Below are 21334 nucleotides of genomic sequence, written 5' to 3' on the forward strand. Positions count from 1 at the left end.
GAAGTGTGCTGACTTGGTGAGATGATCAACTATTACCCACATAGTATCATAACCACTTGCAGTCCTTGGCAATTTAGTAATGAAATCCATGGTAATGTTTTCCCATTTCCATTCCAGGATTTCAGGTTGTTGTAGTAAACCTGATGGTTTCTGATGTTCAGCTTTGACCTTAGAATACGTCAAACATTCTCCTACATATTTAGCAATATCGGCTTTCATACCCGGCCACCAAAAGTGTTTCTTGAGATCTTTATACATCTTCCCCGCTCCAGGATGTATTGAATATCTGGTTTTATGTGCTTCTTTAAGTACCATTTCTCTCACATCTCCAAACCTTGGTACCCAAATTCTATCAGTCCTATATCGGGTTCTGTCTTCCCGAATATTAAGATGTTTCTCTGATCCTTTGGGTATCTCATTCTTCAACTTTCCTTCTTTTACAACCCCCTATTGCGCCTCCTTTATTTGAGTAGTAAGGTTAGTACGAATAATTATATTCATAGCTTTTACCCGTATAGGTTCTCTGTCCTTTCTACTCAAAGCGTCAGCTACCACATTCTCCTTCCCCGGGTGGTATCGAATCTCAAAATCATAATCATTCAACAGTTCAATCCACCTGAATTGTCTCATATTCAGTTGCTTCTGATTAAATATATGTTGGAGACTTTTGTGGTCGGTATATATAATACTTTTGACTCCATATAAATAATGCCTCCAAGTCTTTAATGCAAAAACAACAGCACCCAATTCCAAATCGTGAGTTGTATAATTTTGCTCGTGAATCTTCAATTGTCTAGACGCATAAGAAATCACCTTCGTTCGTTGCATTAATACACAATCGAGACCTTGATTTGATGCGTTACAATAAATCACAAAATCATCATTCCCTTCAGGCAATGACAATATAGGTGCCGTGGTTAGATTTTTCTTCAATAACTGAAACGCCTTCTCTTGTTCATCCTTCCATTCAAATTTCTTCCCTTTATGCGTTAATGCAGTCAAGGGTTTTGCTATTTTGGAGAAATCTTAGATGAATCTTCTGTAGTAACCAGCCAATCCTAAAAATTGACGTATATGCTTCGGAGTTTTTGGGGTTTTTCACTTTTCAACGGTTTCGATCTTTGCCGGGTCTACCTGGATACCTTCTTTATTCACTATGTGACCAAGGAATTGAACTTCTTCCAACCAAAATGCACACTTTGAAAACTTAGCGTACAGTTTTTCTTTCCTCAATACTTCTAGCACTTTTCTCAAATGTTCTTCGTGCTCTTGATCATTCTTTGAGTAAATAAGTATGTCATCGATGAAAACAATGACAAACTTGTCAAGATATGGCCCACACACTCGGTTCATAAGGTCCATGAACACTGCTAGTGCGTTAGTCAATCCAAACGGCATAACCATAAACTCGTAATGACCATAACGCGTCCTAAAATCAGTTTTTGGAATATCATCCTCCTTTACTGGCATTTAATGATATCCAGAACGTAAATCGATTTTCGAATAAATCGACGAGCCTTATAGTTGATCAAATAAGTCGTCAATTCTCGACAGTAGATAACGGTTTTTGATGGTAAGTTTATTCAACTCTCTGTAGTCAATACACAACCTAAATGTACCATCCTTCTTCTTGACAAACAAAACAGGAGCTCCCCATGGTGATGTGCTTGGTCGAATGAAACCACGTTCTAATAGTTTTTGTAGTTGGCTTTGTAGTTCTTTCATCCCGCTGGGTGCTAGTATGTAAGGAGCACGAGCTATTGGTGCAGCTCCTGGTACAAGATCGATGTGGAGGTAGTCCCGGTAATTCTTTCGGAAATACATCGGGAAATTCTTTTGCGACGAGAACATCATTGATGCTCTTTTCTTCAGTTTCTACTTTCTTGACGTGTGCTAGAATAGCATAGCAACCTTTTCTTATTAGTTTTTATGCCTTCAAATTACTAATAAGATGTAGCTTCGTGTTGCCCTTTTCTCCGTACATCATTAAGGGTTCTCCTTCTTCTCGTATAATGCGAATTGCATTTTTGTAACATAAGGGATCTCTGTTTTCATCTCCTTCAGCCAGTCCATGCCAACTATTACATCAAAACTCCCTAACTCTACTGGTATCAAATCAATCTTAAATATTTCGCTACCCAGTTTAATTTCTCGATTCCGGCATATATAATCTGCTGAAATTAATTTACCGTTTGCTAATTCGAGTAAAAATTTACTATCCAACGGCGTCAATGGACAACTTAATTTAGCACAAAAATCACTACTCATAGAGCTTCTATCCGTACCCGAATCACATAAAACGTATGCAGATTTATTGTCAATAAGAAACGTACCCGTAACAAGCTCCGAGTCTTCCTGTGCCTCTGCTGCATTAATATTGAAAACTCTTTCGCAGCCTTGTCCATTCATGTTCTCCTGGTTCGGGCAATTTCTAATAATGTGGTCCGGTTTCCCACATTTATAACAAACTACATTGGTATAACTTGCTCCGACACTACTTGCTCCGCCATTACTTGTTCCGACACCATTTGTTCCTTTCGTTCTGTTAACCCCTGGTCCGTAGACCTCACACTTCACCGCGCTATGACCATTTCTTTTACACTTGTTGCAAAATTTGGTAAAGAACCCCGAGTGATACTTTTCACACCTTTGGCATAGCTGCTTCTAATTGTTGTTGTTGTTGTTGCGGTTGTTATTGTTGTTGGGATGATTGTTGTAGTTGTTGTTGTTGTTGTTGTTGGTGTTGTTGTTGTACCATTTGTTGTAGTTGCGATTGATGTTGCGATTGTTGGGATAGTTGATGTTGTTTTGGTGACTCTTATCACCATTTTCCTCCCACTTTCTTTTGACTAGCTTTACGTTGGCCTCTTCGGCCGCCTGTTCTTTAATTCTTCCTTCAATCTGGTTCAGTAGTTTGTGAGCCATTCTACATGCCTTTTGTATGGAGGCAGGCTCGTGTGTGTAGTGACCCGAACTTTTCCATGTTTATATATATTAATTGAGATTGATATTTACATGATTAAATGTTTCCAACATGTTAAGCAATCAAACTTGTTAAGACTTGATTAATTGAAATATGTTTCATATAGACAATTGACCACCCAAGTTGACCGGTGATTCACGAACGTTAAAACTTGTAAAAACTATATGATGATATATATATGGATATATATATATATAGTTAACATGATACTATGATTAGTAAACATATCATTAAGTATATTAACAATGAACTACATATGTAAAAACAAGACTACTAACTTAATGATTTTTAAACGAGACATATATGTAACGATTATCGTTGTAAAGACATTTAATGTATATATATCATATTAAGAGATATTCATACATGATAATATCATGATAATATAATAATTTAAAATCTCATTTGATATTATAAACATTGGGTTAACAACATTTAACAAGATCGTTAACCTAAAGGTTTCAAAACAACACTTACATGTAACGACTAACGATGACTTAACGACTCAGTTAAAATGTATATACATGTAGTGTTTTAATATGTATTTATACACTTTTGAAAGACTTCAATACACTTATCAAAATACTTCTACTTAACAAAAATGCTTACAATTACATCCTCGTTCAGTTTCATCAACAATTCTACTCGTATGCACCCGTATTCGTACTCGTACAATACACAGCTTTTAGATGTATGTACTATTGGTATATACACTCCAATGATCAGCTCTTAGCAGCCCATGTGAGTCACCTAACACATGTGGGAACCATCATTTGGCAACTAGCATGAAATATCTCATAAAATTACAAAAATATGAGTAATCATTCATGACTTATTTACATGAAAACAAAATTACATATCCTTTATATCTAATCCATACACCAACGACCAAAAACACCTACAAACACTTTCATTCTTTAATTTTATTCATCTAACTGATCTCTCTCAAGTTCTATCTTCAAGTTCTAAGTGTTCTTCATAAATTCCAAAAGTTCTAGTTTCATAAAATCAAGAATACTTTCAAGTTTGCTAGCTCACTTCCAATCTTGTAAGGTGATCATCCAACCTCAAGAAATCTTTGTTTCTTACAGTAGGTTATCATTCTAATACAAGGTAATAATCATATTCAAACTTTGGTTCAATTTCTATAACTATAACAATCTTATTTCAAGTGATGATCTTACTTGAACTTGTTTTCGTGTCATGATTCTGCTTCAAGAACTTCGAGCCATCCAAGGATCCATTGAAGCTAGATCCATTTTTCTCTTTTCCAGTAGGTTTATCCAAGGAACTTAAGGTAGTAGTGATGTTCATAACATCATTCGATTCATACATATAAAGCTATCTTATTCGAAGGTTTAAACTTGTAATCACTAGAACATAGTTTAGTTAATTCTAAACTTGTTCGCAAACAAAAGTTAATCCTTCTAACTTGACTTTTAAAATCAACTAAACACATGTTCTATATCTATATGATATGCTAACTTAATGATTTAAAACCTGGAAACACGAAAAACACCGTAAAACCGGATTTACGCCGTCGTAGTAACACCGCGGGCTGTTTTGGGTTAGTTAATTAAAAACTATGATAAACTTTGATTTAAAAGTTGTTATTCTGAGAAAATGATTTTTATTATGAACATGAAACTATATCCAAAAATTATGGTTAAACTCAAAGTGGAAGTATGTTTTCTAAAATGGTCATCTAGACGTCGTTCTTTCGACTGAAATGACTACCTTTACAAAAACGACTTGTAACTTATTTTTCCGACTATAAACCTATACTTTTCTGTTTAGATTCATAAAATAGAGTTCAATATGAAACCATAGCAATTTGATTCACTCAAAACGGATTTAAAATGAAGAAGTTATGGGTAAAACAAGATTGGATAATTTTTCTCATTTTAGCTACGTGAAAATTGGTAACAAATCTATTCCAACCATAACTTAATCAACTTGTATTGTATATTATGTAATCTTGAGATACCATAGACACGTATACAATGTTTCGACCTATCATGTCGACACATCTATATATATTTCGGAACAACCATAGACACTCTATATGTGAATGTTGGAGTTAGCTATACAGGGTTGAGGTTGATTCCAAAATATATATAGTTTGAGTTGTGATCAATACTGAGATACGTATACACTGGGTCGTGGATTGATTCAAGATAATATTTATCGATTTATTTCTGTACATCTAACTGTGGACAACTAGTTGTAGGTTACTAACGAGGACAGCTGACTTAATAAACTTAAAACATCAAAATATATTAAAAGTGTTATAAATATATTTTTGAACATACTTTGATATATATGTATATATTGTTATAGGTTCGTGAATCAACCAGTGGCCAAGTCTTACTTCCCGACGAAGTAAAAATCTGTGAAAGTGAGTTATAGTCCCACTTTTAAAATCTAATATTTTTGGGATGAGAATACATGCAGGTTTTATAAATGATTTACAAAATAGACACAAGTACGTGAAACTACATTCTATGGTTGAATTATCGAAATCGAATATGCCCCTTTTTATTAAGTCTGGTAATCTAAGAATTAGGGAACAGACACCCTAATTGACGCGAATCCTAAAGATAGATCTATTGGGCCTAACAAACCCCATCCAAAGTACCGGATGCTTTAGTACTTCGAAATTTATATCATATCCGAAGGGTGTCCCGGAATGATGGGGATATTCTTATATATGCATCTTGTTATTGTCGGTTACCAGGTGTTCACCATATGAATGATTTTTATCTCTATGTATGGGATGTGTATTGAAATATGAAATCTTGTGGTCTATTGTTACGATTTGATATATATAGGTTAAACCTATAACTCACCAACATTTTTGTTGACGTTTAAAGCATGTTTATTCTCAGGTGAATATTAAGAGCTTCCGCTGTTGCATACTAAAATAAGGACAAGATTTGGAGTCCATGTTTGTATGATATTATGTAAAAACTGCATTCAAGAAACTGAATTCGATGTAACATATTTGTATTGTAAACCATTATGTAATGGTCGTGTGTAAACAGGATATTTTAGATTATCATTATTTGATAATCTACGTAAAGCTTTTTAAACCTTTATTTATGAAATAAAGGTTATGGTTTGTTTTAAAAATGAATGCAGTCTTTGAAAAACGTCTCATATAGAGGTCAAAACCTCGCAACGAAATCAATTAATATGGAACGTTTTTAATCAATAAGAACGGGACATTTCAGTTGGTATCCGAGCGTTGGTCTTAGAGAACCAGAAAATTTGCATTAGTGTGTCTTATCGAGTTTGTTAGGATGCATTAGTGAGTCTGGACTTCGACCGTGTTTTCTTTAAAAATGATTGCTTAACATTTTTGTTGGAAACTATATATTTTTAACATATGAATATTATGTGATATATTAATCTCTTAACGTGTTTGATATTATGTGATAGATGTCTACCTCTAGAACAAGTCCCATTGACTCACCTAATAATAATGAAGAGTTAAATGTAAATTGGAATGATTTGTGGACTGATTCACAAGTTCCCGAAGAGGAACCGGAAGAAGAGTCGGAACCGGAAGAAGAATCGGAACCGGAAGAAGAATCGGAACCGGATGAAGAAATAGAACCGGTGGGGGAAATAATAAAACGGTTAAGTAAAAGAAAATCCTCAACCAACCGACCAAAGTTAATTATGGTCAATGGTGTTTCCGCCAAGGAAGCAAAATATTGGGAGGATTACCAATTCTCCGATGAATCGGATTCCGACGAGAATTCCGATGATGTTATAGAAATTACCCCAACTGAATTTAAAAAGGCAAAAGAAAATAATAAGGGAAAGGGCATAAAAATAGAGAAATCTAATTCCAACCCCGATGAACTTTATATGTATCGTCAACCCCCGAAGTCCTTAAGTTGTAACAATGACCCGGGAACCTCTAAACCACCAGGTTTTTCTAAACCAATGTGGACAACGACGGCTCGTATTAGGGGAACATCATATATCCCTAGAAACTTGGCAAAACGAACCAAAACCGAAGAAGAAGAAACGAGCGAGTCGGAATAAGATAGTTGTATTCGTGTGGTGTAATATATGTAATATAGTGTTCTTATGCTTTATGATAAATGTAAAAATTGCTTGTATTAATAAGTATTTTTTTTATGAAACTAACTCTTGTCTATTTTACAGTTTAAAAACACAAAATGGATAGACAACCCAATATTTTAAGAGACCTACCCGGAGACATGATTGATGAAATCTTGTCTAGAGTCGGCCAGAATTCTTCGGCACAACTATTTAAGGCGAGATCAGTTTGTAAGACATTCGAAGAACGTTCCAAGAATGTCTTGGTTTATAAGAGACTTTCGTTTGAAAGATGGGGGATATCACATTGGGAAACCCATAAGTTACGATGTGTTTACTTTGACGCATATATTGCGGGGAACCCAAATGCTATTTTACGCAACGGGTTAAGAAATTATTTTGACTCAATATATCCGAATATTGGACTTCGTGATTTAGAAAAAGCGGCTAACATGCAACATAAAGAAGCATGTTATGCTTACGGATTAGTAATGTTCGCTTCTCACCAAAGTGAGAACAAGAACATCGGGCTACAACTATTAAACAAAACGTTTCCACAAGTGACGGAGTCAGTAATTGGGGTAAGAAATGAGGTTTTTAGATTATTACGGGACTGTTGGACATTACGTAACCCTCGTCCCTTTGATGACGTTACAACACGCTGTCTTATCAACGGCCATAACGGTTATGTTGCACAAGACTAAGGATGGGAAGTAGTCCTAGTAAAACCAGAATGCATGACTTGTTTCTGGACGTATGAATTACGTGTCTTTATTGCCTTTGCCGAACGACTTGTGTACTAGCTAGAATTGTCTTCACAACTATCTTGTATCAAAGTTATTGTGTGCTATATTTCATGCTTTATGTAAAATAAGCGGTATTGTAAGTTTGTAAAATATTGTATAAAAGTTTGAACGCGAAATATTATTACAATCACTTTTTCATATAGAATTGTAGTAGTTGAATTGTATATTAGCTACTAAGTATGAACTTAACGGGTAGGTACTACCCGAATTTAAACTTATAAAACGCTAATATGAAGAAAAAGCTTTTATAAATGAGTTCATATTATGCTACGAAATACTATTAACTACTCTTAATATTCTGTATGATTAACTTGTTCCATTTAACTATTTTGAAGGAAATGGCACCGACTACTCGACACACCGTGAATATGAATGAAGAGGAATTCCGTACTTTTCTAGCTTCAAACATAGCCGCAGTACAGGCTGCGCTACATACCAACAATAACCTTGGATCTAGCAGTACAGGAAATCGTGTAGGATGCACCTACAAAGAATTCACTGCCTGCAAACCTTTGGAATTTGATGGAACCGAAGGACCGATCGGATTGAAACGGTGGACCGAGAAGGTTGAATCGGTGTTTGCCATAAGTAAGTGTACTGAAGAGGACAAAGTGAAGTACGCTACGCATACCTTCACAGGTTCTGCGTTAACATGGTGGAATACCTATCTAGAGCAAGTGGGACAAGATGATGCGTACGCACTACCGTGGTCAGCATTCAAGCACTTGATGAACGAGTAGTACCGTCCCAGAATCGAGGTCAATAAGCTCAAGACAGAACTTAGAGGGTTACGAACCCAAGGATTTGATATTACCACGTACGAAAGACGATTTACAGAATTGTGCCTATTGTGTCCGGGAGCATTCGAAGATGAGGAAGAGAAGATCGACGCGTTTGTGAAAGGATTACCGGAAAGAATCCAAGAAGATATAAGTTCACACGAGCCTGCCTCCATACAACAGGCATGTAGAATGGCTCACAAACTAGTGAACCAGATTGAAGAAAGAATTAAAGAACAGACTGCTGAAGAGGCCAATGTGAAGCAAGTCAAAAGAAAGTGGGAGGAAAACGGTGATAAGAATCACCAATACAACAACAACAGCAATTACAACAATAATCGCAACAATTATCCCAACAATCGCAACATCAATCGCAACTACAACAAACGGCCCAACAACAACAACAACAACAACAGCAACTACAACAATCATCCCAACAACAATAATAACCGCAACAACAACAACAACAATCAGAAGCAGCTATGCCAAAGGTGTGAAAAGAATCACTCGGGGTTCTGCACCAAATTTTGCAACAAGTGTAAAAGAAATGGTCATAGCGCGGCGAAGTGTGAGGTCTACGGACCAGGGGTTAATAGAACGAAAGGAACAAATGGTGTCGGAACGAGTAATGGCGGAGCAAGTAGTGTCGGAGCAAGTTATGAGAATGTAGTTTGTTATAAATGTGGAAAACCAGGCCACATTATTAGAAATTGCCCGAACCAGGAGAACACGAATGGACAAGGCCGTGGAAGAGTTTTTAATACTAATGCGGTAGAGGCACAGGAAGACCCGGAGCTTGTTACGGGTACGTTTCTTATTGACAATAAATCTACTTACGTTTTATTTGATTCGGGTGCGGATAGAAGCTATATGAGTAGAGATTTTTGTGCTAAATTAAGTTGTCCATTGACGCCTTTGGATAGTAAATTTTTACTCGAATTAGCAAATGGTAAATTAATTTCAGCAGATAATATATGTCGGAATCGAGAAATTAAACTGGTTAGCGAAACATTTAAGATTGATTTGATACCAGTAGAGTTAGGGAGTTTTGATGTGATAATCGGTATGGACTGGTTGAAAGAAGTGAAAGCGGAGATCGTTTGTTACAAAAATGCAATTCGCATTATACGAGAAAAAGGAAAACCCTTAATGGTGTACGGAGAAAAGGGCAACACGAAGCTACATCTTATTAGTAATTTGAAGGCACAAAAACTAATAAGAAAAGGTTGCTATGCTGTTCTAGCACACGTCGAGAAAGTACAAACTGAAGAAAAGAGCATCAATGATGTTCCCATTGCAAAAGAATTTCCCGATGTATTTCCGAAAGAATTACCGGGATTACCCCCACATCGATCCGTTGAATTTCAAATAGATCTTGTACCAGGAGCTGCACCAATAGCTCGTGCTCCTTACAGACTCGCACCCAGCGAGATGAAAGAACTGCAAAGCCAATTACAAGAACTTTTAGAGCGTGGTTTCATTCGACCAAGCACATCACCGTGGGGAGCTCCTGTTTTGTTTGTCAAGAAGAAAGATGGTACATTCAGGTTGTGTATCGACTACCGAGAGTTGAACAAACTTACCATCAAGAACCGCTACCCACTACCGAGAATCGACGACTTATTTGATCAACTACAAGGCTCGTCTGTTTATTCAAAGATTGACTTACGTTCCGGGTATCATCAAATGCGGGTGAAAGAAGATGATATTCCAAAGACTGCTTTCAGAACACGTTACGGTCATTACGATTTTATGGTCATGCCGTTTGGTTTAACTAATGCACCAGCTGTGTTCATGGACCTTATGAACCGAGTGTGTGGACCATACCTTGACAAGTTTGTCATTGTTTTCATTGATGACATACTTATTTACTCAAAGAATGACCAAGAACACGGTGAACATTTGAGAAAGGTGTTAGAAGTATTGAGGAAGGAAGAATTGTATGCTAAGTTTTCAAAGTGTGCATTTTGGTTGGAAGAAGTTCAATTCCTCGGTCACATAGTGAACAAAGAAGGTATTAAGGTGGATCCGGCAAAGATAGAAACTGTTGAAAAGTGGGAAACCCCGAAAACTCCGAAACACATACGCCAGTTTTTAGGACTAGCTGGTTACTACAGAAGGTTCATCCAAGACTTTTCCAGAATAGCAAAACCCTTGACTGCATTAACGCATAAAGGGAAGAAATTTGAATGGAATGATGAATAAGAGAAAGCGTTTCAGTTATTGAAGAAAAAGCTAACTACGGCACCTATATTGTCATTGCCTGAAGGGAATGATGATTTTGTGATTTATTGTGATGCATCAAAGCAAGGTCTCGGTTGTGTATTAATGCAACGAACGAAGGTGATTGCTTATGCGTCTAGACAATTGAAGATTCACGAACAAAATTATACGACGCATGATTTGGAATTAGGCGCGGTTGTTTTTGCATTAAAGACTTGGAGACACTACTTATATGGGGTCAAAAGTATTATATATACCGACCACAAAAGTCTTCAACACATATTTAATCAGAAACAACTGAATATGAGGCAGCGTAGGTGGATTGAATTATTGAATGATTACGACTTTGAGATTCGTTACCACCCGGGGAGGGCAAATGTGGTAGCCGATGCCTTGAGCAGGAAGGATAGAGAACCCATTCGAGTAAAATCTATGAATATAATGATTCATAATAACATTACTACTCAAATAAAGGAGGCGCAACAAGGAGTTTTAAAAGAGGGAAATTTAAAGGATGAAATACCCAAAGGATCGGAGAAGCATCTTAATATTCGGGAAGACGGAACCCGGTAAAGGGCTGAAAGGATTTGGGTACCAAAATTTGGAGATATGAGAGAAATGGTACTTAGAGAAGCTCATAAAACCAGATACTCAATACATCCTGGAACGGGGAAGATGTACAAGGATCTCAAGAAACATTTTTGGTGGCCGGGTATGAAAGCCGATGTTGCTAAATACGTAGGAGAATGTTTGACGTGTTCTAAGGTCAAAGCTGAGCATCAAAAACCATCAGGTCTACTTCAACAACCCGAAATCCCGGAATGGAAATGGGAAAACATTACCATGGATTTCATCACTAAATTGCCAAGGACTGCAAGTGGTTTTGATACTATTTGGGTAATAGTTGATCGTCTCACCAAATCAGCACACTTCCTACCAATAAGAGAAGATGACAAGATGGAGAAGTTAGCACGACTGTATTTGAAGGAAGTCGTCTCCAGACATGGAATACCAATCTCTATTATCTCTGATAGGGATGGCAGATTTATTTCAAGATTCTGGCAGACATTACAGCAAGCATTAGGAACTCGTCTAGACATGAGTACTGCCTATCATCCACAAACTGATGGGCAGAGCAAAAGGATGATACAAACGCTTGAAGACATGCTACGAGCATGTGTTATTGATTTCGGAAACAGTTGGGATCGACATCTACCGTTAGCAGAATTTTCCTACAACAACAGCTACCATTCAAGCATTGAGATGGCGCCGTTTGAAGCACTTTATGGTAGAAAGTGCAGGTCTCCGATTTGTTGGAGTGAAGTGGGGGATAGACAGATTACGGGTCCGGAGATTATACAAGAAACTACCGAGAAGATCATCCAAATTCAACAACGGTTGAAAACCGCCCAAAGTCGACAAAAGAGCTACGCTGACATTAAAAGAAAAGATATAGAATTTGAAATTGGAGAGATGGTCATGCTTAAAGTTGCACCTTGGAAAGGCGTTGTTCGATTTGGTAAACGAGGGAAATTAAATCCAAGGTATATTGGACCATTCAAGATTATTGATCGTGTCGGACCAGTAGCTTACCGACTAGAGTTACCTCAATAACTCGCGGCTGTACATAACACTTTCCACGTCTCGAATTTAAAGAAATGTTTTGCTAAAGAAGATCTCACTATTCCGTTAGATGAAATCCAAATCAACGAAAAACTTCAATTCATCGAAGAACCCGTTGAAATAATGGATCGTTAGGTTAAAAGACTTAAGCAAAACAAGATACCAATTGTTAAGGTTCGATGGATTGCTCGTAGAGGACCCGAGTTCACCTGGGAGCGTGAAGATCAGATGAAGAAGAAATACCCGCATCTATTTCCAGAAGATTCGTCAACACCTTCAACAGCTTAAAATTTCGGGACGAAATTTATTTAACGGGTAGGTACTGTAGTGACCCGAACTTTTCCATGTTTATATATATTAATTGAGATTGATATTTACATGATTAAATGTTTCCAACATGTTAAGCAATCAAACTTGTTAAGACTTGATTAATTGAAATATGTTTCATATAGACAATTGACCACCCAAGTTGACCGGTGATTCACGAACGTTAAAACTTGTAAAAACTATATGATGATATATATATGGATATATATATATATAGTTAACATGATACTATGATAAGTAAACATATCATTAAGTATATTAACAATGAACTACATATGTAAAAACAAGACTACTAACTTAATGATTTTTAAACGAGACATATATGTAACGATTATCGTTGTAAAGACATTTAATGTATATATATCATATTAAGAGATATTCATACATGATAATATCATGATAATATAATAATTTAAAATCTCATTTGATATTATAAACATTGGGTTAACAACATTTAACAAGATCGTTAACCTAAAGGTTTCAAAACAACACTTACATGTAACGACTAACGATGACTTAACGACTCAGTTAAAATGTATATACATGTAGTGTTTTAATATGTATTTATACACTTTTGAAAGACTTCAATACACTTATCAAAATACTTCTACTTAACAAAAATGCTTACAATTACATCCTCGTTCAGTTTCATCAACAATTCTACTCGTATGCACCCGTATTCGTACTCGTACAATACACAGCTTTTAGATGTATGTACTATTGGTATATACACTCCAATGATCAGCTCTTAGCAGCCCATGTGAGTCACCTAACACATGTGGGAACCATCATTTGGCAACTAGCATGAAATATCTCATAAAATTACAAAAATATGAGTAATCATTCATGACTTATTTACATGAAAACAAAATTACATATCCTTTATATCTAATCCATACACCAACGACCAAAAACACCTACAAACACTTTCATTCTTTAATTTTCTTCATCTAATTGATCTCTCTCAAGTTCTATCTTCAAGTTCTAAGTGTTCTTCATAAATTCCAAAAGTTCTAGTTTCATAAAATCAAGAATACTTTCAAGTTTGCTAGCTCACTTCCAATCTTGTAAGGTGATCATCCAACCTCAAGAAATCTTTGTTTCTTACAGTAGGTTATCATTCTAATACAAGGTAATAATCATATTCAAACTTTGGTTCAATTTCTATAACTATAACAATCTTATTTCAAGTGATGATCTTACTTGAACTTGTTTTCGTGTCATGATTCTGCTTCAAGAACTTCGAGCCATCCAAGGATCCATTGAAGCTAGATCCATTTTTCTCTTTTCCAGTAGGTTTATCCAAGGAACTTAAGGTAGTAGTGATGTTCATAACATCATTCGATTCATACATATAAAGCTATCTTATTCGAAGGTTTAAACTTGTAATCACTAGAACATAGTTTAGTTAATTCTAAACTTGTTCGCAAACAAAAGTTAATCCTTCTAACTTGACTTTTAAAATCAACTAAGCACATGTTCTATATCTATATGATATGCTAACTTAATGATTTAAAACCTGGAAACACGAAAAACACCGTAAAACCGGATTTACGCCGTCGTAGTAACACCGCGGGCTGTTTTGGGTTAGTTAATTAAAAACTATGATAAACTTTGATTTAAAAGTTGTTATTCTGAGAAAATGATTTTTATTATGAACATGAAACTATATCCAAAAATTATGGTTAAACTCAAAGTGGAAGTATGTTTTCTAAAATGGTCATCTAGACGTCGTTCTTTCGACTGAAATGACTACCTTTACAAAAACGACTTGTAACTTATTTTTCCGACTATAAACCTATACTTTTCTGTTTAGATTCATAAAATAGAGTTCAATATGAAACCATAGCAATTTGATTCACTCAAAACGGATTTAAAATGAAGAAGTTATGGGTAAAACAAGATTGGATAATTTTTCTCATTTTAGCTACGTGAAAATTGGTAACAAATCTATTCCAACCATAACTTAATCAACTTGTATTGTATATTATGTAATCTTGAGATACCATAGACACGTATACAATGTTTCGACCTATCATGTCGACACATCTATATATATTTCGGAACAACCATAGACACTCTATATGTGAATGTTGGAGTTAGCTATACAGGGTTGAGGTTGATTCCAAAATATATATAGTTTGAGTTGTGATCAATACTGAGATACGTATACACTGGGTCGTGGATTGATTCAAGATAATATTTATCGATTTATTTCTGTACATCTAACTGTGGACAACTAGTTGTAGGTTACTAACGAGGACAGCTGACTTAATAAACTTAAAACATCAAAATATATTAAAAGTGTTATAAATATATTTTTGAACATACTTTGATATATATGTATATATTGTTATAGGTTCGTGAATCAACTAGTGGCCAAGTCTTACTTCCCGACGAAGTAAAAATCTGTGAAAGTGAGTTATAGTCCCACTTTTAAAATCTAATATTTTTGGGATGAGAATACATGCAGGTTTTATAAATGATTTACAAAATAGACACAAGTACGTGAAACTACATTCTATGGTTGAATTATCGAAATCGAATATGCCCCTTTTTATTAAGTCTGGTAATCTAAGAATTAGGGAACAGACACCCTAATTGACGCGAATCCTAAAGATAGATCTATTGGGCCTAACAAACCCCATCCAAAGTACCGGATGCTTTAGTACTTCGAAATTTATATCATATCCGAAGGGTGTCCCGGAATGATGGGGATATTCTTATATATGCATCTTGTTATTGTCGGTTACCAGGTGTTCACCATATGAATGATTTTTATCTCTATGTATGGGATGTGTATTGAAATATGAAATCTTGTGGTCTATTGTTACGATTTGATATATATAGGTTAAACCTATAACTCACCAACATTTTTGTTGACGTTTAAAGCATGTTTATTCTCAGGTGAATATTAAGAGCTTCCACTGTTGCATACTAAAATAAGGACAAGATTTGGAGTCCATGTTTGTATGATATTATGTAAAAACTGCATTCAAGAAACTGAATTCGATGTAACATATTTGTATTGTAAACCATTATGTAATGGTCGTGTGTAAACAGGATATTTTAGATTATCATTATTTGATAATCTACGTAAAGCTTTTTAAACCTTTATTTATGAAATAAAGGTTATGGTTTGTTTTAAAAATGAATGCAGTCTTTGAAAAACGTCTCATATAGAGGTCAAAACCTCGCAACGAAATCAATTAATATGGAACGTTTTTAATCAATAAGAACGGGACATTTCAGTGTGAACTTATATCTTCTTGGATTCTCTCCAGTAACCCTTTCATAAATGCGTCGATCTTCTCTTCCTCATCTTCGAACGCTCTCGGGCACAATAGGCACAATTATGTGAATCGTCTTTCGTACGAAGTAATATCGAATCCATGTGTTCGTAACCCTCTAAGTTCTGACTTAAGCTTATTAACCTCAGTTCTGGGACGGTACTTCTCGTTCATCAAGTGCTTGAATGCTAACCACGGTAGCGCGTAAGCAGCATCTTGTCCCACTTGCTCTAGATAGGTATTCCACCATGTTAACGCAATATCTGTGAAGGTATGCGTAGCGTACTTCACTTTGTCTCCTTCAGCACACTTACTTATGGCAAACACTGATTCAACTTTCTCGGTCCAACGTTTCAATCCGATTGGTCCTTCAGTCCCATCAAATTCTAAAGGTTTGCAGGCAGTGAATTCCTTCTAGGAGCATCCTACACGATTTCTTGCGCCGTTAGCTGTATTGCTAGATTCAGAGTTATTGTTGGTATGTAGCACGACCTGTACTGCGACTATGTTTGAAGCAAGAAAGGCACGAAATTCCTCTTCGCTCATATTCATGGTGTGTCGAGTAGTCGGTGCCATTTCCTTCAAAATAGCCAACTGAATCGAGTTAATCATACAGAATATTAAGAGTAGTCAATAGTATCTCGTAGCATAATATGAACTCATTTATAAAAGCTTTTTCTTCATATTAGCGTTTTATAAGTTTAAATTCGGGTACTACCTACCCGTTAAGTTCATACTTAGTAGCTAATATACAATTCAACTACTACAATTCCATATGAAAAACTGATTATAATAATATCTCACATACAAATATTCTTCAAACTTACAACTTCACTATATTACATATAACATGAAATATAGTACACTATGATACAGGACAGTTTTGAAGATAAATCTAGTTAATACACAAGTTGTTCAGCAAAGGAAATAAAGACACGTAATTCATAAGTCCAGAAACAAGTCATGCATTCTGGTTTTACTAAAACGACTTCCCATCCCTGGTCTTGTGGAAAATAACCATTATGACCATTGGCTAGGCAGCATGTTGTAATGTCGTCAAAAGGACGAGGATTTTGTAATGTCCAACAGCCCCGTAATAATCTAAAAACCTCGTTTCTCACCCCATATACTGATTCCGTCACTTGTGGGAAAGTTTTATTTAAAAGCTGCAATCTGAGGTTCTTTTTTTCACTTTGGTAAGAAGCGAACATCACTAACCCGTAAGCATAACATGCTTCTTTATGTTGCATGTTAGAAGCTCTTTCTAATTCACGAAATCCTATGTTGGGATATGTTGAGTCAAAATAGGTTCTTAACCCGTAGCGTAAAATTGCATTTGGGTTCCCCGAATTTAACGCTTTAAAGAAAACACGGTGTAACTTAAAGTCTCCCCAATGTGATATACCCCACCTATCAAAGGAAAGCCTTTTATAAACTAAGGCATTTCTGGAAAGTCTTTCAAATGTTTGACAAGTTAATTTCGCCATAACTAAATGTGCTGATGAATTCTGACTGACTCTATCCTCTGGTAGGTGTTCTAAAATATTCAATTGTCTACCCTTAACGTCCATTTTGTTTTTATACTGTAAAATAGACAAGGATTAGATTCGTAATAACAAACAATACAAGCAATTTTTACATAGAACATAAAAGTACAAGCACACTACAATACATTTATTACACAACATGCTCACACCCCTCTAATCTGAATCATTGGTTTCTTCTTCTTCGGACTTGGTTCTTTTTCCTAATCTTCTAGGGATATATGATGTTCCTCTAATATGAGTCGTCGTTTTCCACATTGGTTTAGAAAAACCTGGTGGTTTAGAGGTTCCCGGGTTATTATCACGATATTGAAAATACGGGTGTTGACGGTACATATAAAGTTCATCGGGGTCGGAATCAGATTTCTCTATTTTGATACCTTTTCCCGTATTATTTTCTTTTGCCTCATTAAATTGGGTCGGGGTAATTTCTATAACATCATCGGAATCCTCATCAGGATCCGATTCATAAAAAAATTGGTAATTTTCCCAATATTTTGCTTCCTTAGCGGAAACACCATTGAGCATTATTAACTTTGGTCCATTAGTTGAAGATTTTCTTTTATTTGACCGGTTTTCTGTGGTTCCTACTATTCCCCCTCCGGAACCTCTTCTTCTTCCGGTTCCACTTCTTCTGGTTCCTCTTCTTCCGGTTCCTCTTCTTCCGGTTCCGTTTCCTCTTCTTTCGGTTCTTCGGGAACTTATGAATCTTGCCAATGTATATTCGACTCTTCGTTATTATTAGGTGAGTCAATGGGATTTGTGCTAGAGGTAGATATCTATCACACAATATCAAACATGTTAAGAGATTAATATATCACATAATATTTACATGTTAATAATATATAGTTTCCAACAAAAAATGTTAAGCAATCATTTTTAAAGAAAACACGGTCGAAGTCCAGACTCACTAATGTATCCTAACAAACTCGATAAGACACACTAATGCAAATTTTCTGGTTCTCTAAGACCAGCGCTCTGATACCAACTGAAATGTCCTGTTTATATTGATTATAAACGTTCCATATTATTTGATTTCGTTGTGAGGTTTTGACCTCTATATGAGACGTTTTTCAAAGACTGCATTCATTTTTTAAACAACCATAACCTTGATTTTATCAATAAAGGTTTTAAATACATTACGTAGATTATCAAATAATGATAATCTAAAATATACTGTTTACACAAGACCATTACATAATGGTTTATAATAGAAATATATTACATCGACATATGTTTCTTGAATGCAGTTTTTACACAATATCATACAAACATGGACTCCAAATCTTGTCCTTATTTTAGTATGCAACATTGGAAGCTCTTAGTATTCACCTGAGAATAAACATGCTTTAAACGTCAACAAAAATGTTGGTGAGTTATAGGTTTAACCTATATATATCAAATCGTAACAATAGAATACACGATTTCATATTTCAATACACATCCCATACATAGAGATAAAAATAATTCATATGGTGAAAACCTGGTAACCGACATTAACAAGATGTATATATAAGAATATCCTCATCATTCCGGAACACCCTTCGGATATGATATAAATTTTGAAGTACTAAAGCATCTGGTACTTTGGATGGGGTTTGTTAGGCCCAATAGATCTATCTTTAGGATTTGCGTCAATTTGGGTGTCTGTTCCCTAATTCTTAGATTACCAGACTTAATAAAAAGTGGCATATTCGATTTCGATAATTTAACCATAGAATGTAGTTTCACGTACTTGTGTCTATTTTGTAAATCATTTATAAAACATGCATGTATTCTCATCCCAAAAATATTAGATTTTAAAAGTGGGACTATAACTCACTTTCACAGATATTTCCTTCCTCGGAAATAAGACTTGGCCACGGATCGATTCACGAACCTATACAAATATGTACATATATATCAAAGTATGATCAAAATATAATTACAACCATTTTTATTATGTTTTAAAGATTTGAGTGTATTAAGTCAGCTGTCCTTATTAGTAACCTACAACTAGTTGTCCACAGTTAGATGTACAGAAATAAATCGATATATATTATCTTGAATCAATCCACGACCCAGTGTATACACGTCTCAGGCTAAATCACAACTCAAAGTATATATATTTTTGGAATCAACCTCAACCCTGTATAGCTAACTCCAACATTACTGCATATAGAGTGTCTATGGTTGTTCCAAATAATATATATATACATGGGTCGATATGATATGTCAAAACATTTGCATACGTATCTATGGTATCCCAAGATTACATAATATATTAGAATACATGTATAATACAATATAAGTTAGCTAGGATTTGTATAGATTTGTTAAACATTTCCCGTAGCTAAAAAGATCAAAAATATCCAATCTTGTTTTACCCATAACTTCTTCATTTTAAATCCGTTTTGAGTGAATCAAATTGCTATGGTTTCATATTGAACTCTAATTTAAGAATCCAAACAGAAAAAGTATAGGTTTATTGTCATAAATTTAAGTTACATGTCAATTACTAAAGAGGTAGTCATTTCCTTCGAAAGAACAACATCTTGATGACCATTTTGAAAAACATACTTTCACTTTGAGTTTAACCAAGATTTTTGGATATAGTTTCATGTTCATATGAAAAATCATTTTCCCAGAAGAACAACTTTTAAATCAAAGTTTATCATAGTTTTTAATTATCCAAACCAAAACAGCCCCCGGTTTCACTACGACGGCGTATATCCGATTTTATGTTGTTCATCGTGTTTCCAGGTTTTAAATCATTAAGTTAGCATATAATATAGATATATAACATGTGTTTAGTTGATTTTAAAAGTCAAGTTAGAAGGATTAACTTTTGTTTGCGAACAAGTTTTGAATTAACTAAACTATGTTCTAGTGATTACAAGTTTAAACCTTCGAATAAGATAGCTTTATATGTATGAATCGAATGATGTTATGAACATCATTACTACCTAAAGTTTTCTGGATAAAACTACTGGAAATGAGAAAAATGGATCTAGCTTCAAAGTATCCTTGGATGGCTTGAAAGTTCTTGAAGCAGAATCATGACACGAAAATAGTTCAAGTAAGATTTTCACTCGAAATAAGATTGTTATAGTTGTAGAAATTGAATCAAAGTTTGAATATGGATATTACCTTGAATTAGAAAGATAACCTACTATAAATAACAAAGGTTCCTTGATCTTAGATGATTACTTGGAATGGATTAGAAAGCTTGGAAGTAGACTTGCAAACTTGGAAGTATTCTTGATTTTTATGAAACTATACTTATGAAATTTATGAAGAACACTTAGAACTTGAAGATGGAACTTGAGAGAGATCAATTAGATGAAGAAAATTGAAGAATGAAAGTGTTTTAGGTGTTTTTGGTCATTGGTATATGGATTAGATATAAAGGATATGTAATTTTGTTTTCATGTAAATAAGTTATGAATGATTACTAATATTTTTGTAATTTTATGAGATATTTCATGCTAGTTGCCAAATGATGGTTCCCACATGTGTTAGGTGACTCACATGGGCTACTAAGAGCTGATCATTGGAGTGTATATACCAATAGTACATACATCTAAAAGCTGTGTATTGTACGAGTACGAATACTGGTGCATACGAGTAGAATTGTTGATGAAACTGAACGAGGATGTAATTGTAAGTATTTTTGTTAAGTAGAAGTACTTTGATATGTGTCTTG

This window comes from Rutidosis leptorrhynchoides, chromosome 8 (assembly GCF_046630445.1).
Source record: "Rutidosis leptorrhynchoides isolate AG116_Rl617_1_P2 chromosome 8, CSIRO_AGI_Rlap_v1, whole genome shotgun sequence".
In the NCBI taxonomy this organism is placed as follows: Eukaryota; Viridiplantae; Streptophyta; class Magnoliopsida; order Asterales; family Asteraceae; genus Rutidosis; species Rutidosis leptorrhynchoides.